General features: G+C 41.8%; 1 non-coding gene across 1 annotated transcript; it reads right to left on the bottom strand.

Annotated features, from left to right (window-relative positions):
• Positions 1 to 294: 294 nt before the first annotated feature.
• Positions 295 to 376, bottom strand: trnas-gcu (transfer RNA serine (anticodon GCU)). Its single transcript has one exon. It is a non-coding gene; the product is annotated as a tRNA-Ser (tRNA).
• Positions 377 to 4,129: the final 3,753 nt, after the last annotated feature.

The following is a 4,129-nucleotide window of genomic DNA, read 5'->3' as shown; positions in this document are numbered from 1 at the left end:
CATCTGCTCCCTCGCCATTTGCTTTTCCCATTTGTCTTTCACTTGGTGCAAATCGAGAGAAAGTAAAGATGGAAGGAAGGAGGGGAGGAAAAATCCTGCTCCGTTTCGTGATCCCTATTTGATCTTCATTCCAGTGCAGTTTGGGTGAAGAATTCCAATTGTCTGTCTCAATTTTAATAAAGTATAACCAATTCTGGAATCACTGTCTGGACATGGACAAGAACAGGTTTCGAGGCTGACTTTACACGTCAACTCCCCCAACAGAAACAATACACTAAAAAGTTCATAAACTAGCAACAAGGATGGGATTTGAACCCACGTTTGCACAGCACAATGGATTAGCAGCCCATCACCTTAACCTCTCGGCCACCTTGTCAGTTGCGTAGACATAGCTGTCACCTTCAGCACAGTTTCTGGCTGTGCAGCTAGTTGTGCAATGATGGAAAAAGAACTTCTGGAAGAAAATGAAGTTGGGAATGGAGTGGTGTGAAACATTTCCAGACCATGTCCAACACGTTTCTAGTCAATGTGAAAACCCACCACGGAAAGACTAGAACATACAATCATTTCATCACATCATGATTAACATCACTCAGACACCTGAACTATTAGTTCACTGACGAAGTCATGATGACCGAATTTCTCATGAAATTACAACTGAACTAACTGACTGGAAGAATTGCTTTAACTCCACGTGATCAGCGAGGCACAGCCTCAGGCCGACTTGTCGGGTGGTGTAAACAGATATCACTGCTTCTGATCTTCACCAGAACAGAGAGTGAGATGTAACATTGATCATCAAACAGACTGTGAGAGAATACAACAGAATAAAACACATGGAGAGACACTGTGGAATAACAAATAGATTTGATTGGAATGTTGAAATTTTGATTGGAATGGATAAAACACCAGAAACAACAGATTAAAGTGGGATTCTCATCATTATATTGATCTGGGACAGAAAAGAGAAACTGATGGAAAGAAGAGAAGAAGGAAGAAAAGAAAGGATGGAACTGTTCAATCTTTTCAGTTTTGTCACTCGCCCATGAAAGCTGATAAAAAAAGTTGCAAATAACAGAGAATTTCACCAAAAAGGGAGATTAAATGTTGCTGAAACCTTGGATCGAAGGATGCCCCAACAGATCACCTGTTTAACTGTCTCCTCACTGGGGGATTTCAATCAGTGAGCAATATTATTCTCTACTTTTTTTGTTAATTGGTCCCAGAACTGTCACTTGGAATTAATATCTGTGTTCCGACTCCTGAATAATAAAATTGTGAGTTTGTCGATATTTTCTGGACACAGTTCCTGCTGAAAGAACTAAGAACTGTTTTCTAATTTACTCAATACTCTGTACACACTCATCAAGCCTGCTAAGCGAGCATCCTTGGTGCTGCTCTCTCTTCTCCCAAACTTCATCTCATGTGACTGTTACATCATCACTCTGACAGTGGGAGGGGTTGATCCCACTATCTTCAGCATTAACCCTTTACATCCTTATACCACACTGTCTGTCCAAAAAAAATGGGTGGAGGGAACTTCCTTCATTTATCAAAAAACCAACAGCAGCACAGTGGTGCAATGGTTAGCACCGCAGCCTCACAGCTCCAGCGACCAGGATTCAGTTCTGGGTACTGCCTGTGTGGAGTTTGCAAGTTCTCCCTGTGTCTGTGTGGGTTTCCGCAGGGTGCTCTGGTTTCCTCCCACCTCCAAAAGACTTGCAGGTTGGTAGGTAAATTGGCCATTGTACATTGTCCCGAGTGCAGGTACGTAGTAGGAGAATGGTGGGGATGTGGTAGAGAATATGGGATTAATGCAGGATTAGTATAAGTGGGTGGTTGCTGGTTGGCACAGACTCAGTGGGCCGAAGGGCCTGTTTCAGTGCTGTGTCTCTGAATAAGAAAAGTAAAATAAAAGCTTCCAGTCGCAAATCAACTCAAACCCATTAGAGAGATAGAGGGAGACTGTCAGAGAACTTCCTGCATCCAGTCCTGACCCTGTCACACTCAGCAGCTTCTCACCCAGACCCCACTCTCATCAAAACTGAACATTGTTACCGAGACCATTCAAATCCTGTTTATAAAAGGTAGAAACATTCAAACTTCATCACAGCTAGATTGAAGAGAACAAAGTTTAATATCTTCTCGTCATCACTCGGTAACCACATGAGACAGTCCTTAAATCAGTAGCATAAATTATCAGCTGGAAGAATGTTTGTCATTGGGTTGAATCATTTATGTGTGATGAATGTTCCAGCATCATAAACCAGGGGAACGTGTTGACTGAGCTGTGTCTTCATCTCTTCTGGACAGTTCACCCTTCATTTTGCTCTGATTCACTTTCCCAAAGCGGATCTACAGATTCTCAAATCCAGAGACTGGGTTTTCTTATTTTGTTCCTTTTGATTTTTCTTGCTCCTGAATGATAATATATTCCAACCTCGGATCAAACTTGCCCTGTCTCACAGTCTCGGTTTAAAGCGACAAATAACGGCACCAACATTCTGAAACAAACAACACGGTCACATTCTGATTCAGTGAGATTAATGCTGAGGCTGTTTCCGTGTCGAATGCGATTGTGAACAAATTTCTCTCAAGGAAATTGTGAGTGATCAAGTATTTGCACTGAATTTCTGTGCAAGAAGGGACAGTTTCAAACAGCCATTCCCTAATCACTTCCTTCACAAAGAAAAAGACTGTGCTGTCTTAACGAGTGACTCAACTTCACAAACAAATTTGAACTCGAAGTTCAGGAGAAGACAAAGATGTGAATGATTGACAGTGTAATCTTTAAATCATAATTTTCCGTTTCTTCGTTGAAGTGAGGCTCAACCCTAAGCCACTAGAGATCGCGGAAAGCTACAAACTTGGATCCGGAAATCAGAAAAGTAGTGAAACAGTTGGTGAGTACATTGTGACACTGAAGAATTTATCACTACATTGCAACATTGGCACATTCTTAGACCGTACATTATGAGACAGATTTGTGCTTATATTGGTGGATGAGGAAAGTTACTAAACACACAAAATCCCAATTTGAGCTAGTGTGTAAGATTGCTCTTTCCACGGAGATAGCATCAAAGAATGCTCGTGAATTTCGTCCGATGCCAGTGACAGTAACACACTTCAGAGGAACTTAAACACACTGGTAAAATGGGCTTTCACACAACAGATAAAATTTTACACAGAGAATTGTGAAGTGATACAGTTTGGGAGGAAGAATGAGACAATGTGCACCAATCTTTTTTGATCAAGGTTTGAAAAGGTTGCTAAGGGCAAACAGGACACTTGGCTTTATTAATAGAGGCATAGAGTAAAAGCAAATAAGTTATGCTAAACCTTTATAAAACACTGGGGCTGAATGGCCTGCTCCTGTACCTCCACAGAAAGCTTCCACTCCAGGCTCAGACACCCTCTTCAGGATCACTCTCCATACATCCCGCCACTCCACGCACGGATATCTCCCTCAGGATCAGATCACAGCTCCACAGTCCTGCCACATCCAGTCGTGAATGGTGGTGGATAATTAAATAACTAACAAGATGAGGAGGCTCCAAAAACATTCACATCCTCAATGATGGTGGTGCTGAGCACGTCAGTGCAAAAGGCAAAACTGAAGCATTTGCAACCATCTTCAGTCAGAAGTATTAAGTGGATTTGATCTGTGCTAATTTCAGCTCCTCATGCTCGCTGGTGCCTTGGTTCTCTGGTGCTAATTTCAGAGTAAATCATGCAGCTTGACAATTGGAGCCAAAGAAAAAGACACAGGAGAGGTTGAAAGTGCCAATACTTGGTATTGAACCAAGAACTGTTTAACTGTTAGTACAGCACGAACTCAACAAAGCTATTTCAACAACACACTAAAGCCACCATTCTGTCACTGCTTTGGAAGACAATATATACATTAAAGTGTTTGTAAAAAGTTACAGAACACAACATGTGAGTCATATTCCCCATTGTTTTCTCAGTACTGATGGACTGTGAAGTGGGAGACAGCCAGAAGTCCCACTGTGCCACACTGACCCTGAGCTGTGAGTGAAATGAGATAAAGTTCAATCTTTAGCAGAGAGATTCTGGAGAGAGGTAAGAGTCCTGAATCAAGGAAAGACTTTCTGACACAATAAAAGCA

The sequence above is a fragment of the Heterodontus francisci genome, unplaced genomic scaffold, assembly GCF_036365525.1.
Source record: "Heterodontus francisci isolate sHetFra1 unplaced genomic scaffold, sHetFra1.hap1 HAP1_SCAFFOLD_102, whole genome shotgun sequence".
Lineage (NCBI taxonomy): Eukaryota > Metazoa > Chordata > Chondrichthyes > Heterodontiformes > Heterodontidae > Heterodontus > Heterodontus francisci.
The sequence above is the reverse complement of the archived record's forward strand: the minus strand, read 5'-3'. Positions and strand labels throughout refer to the sequence as shown.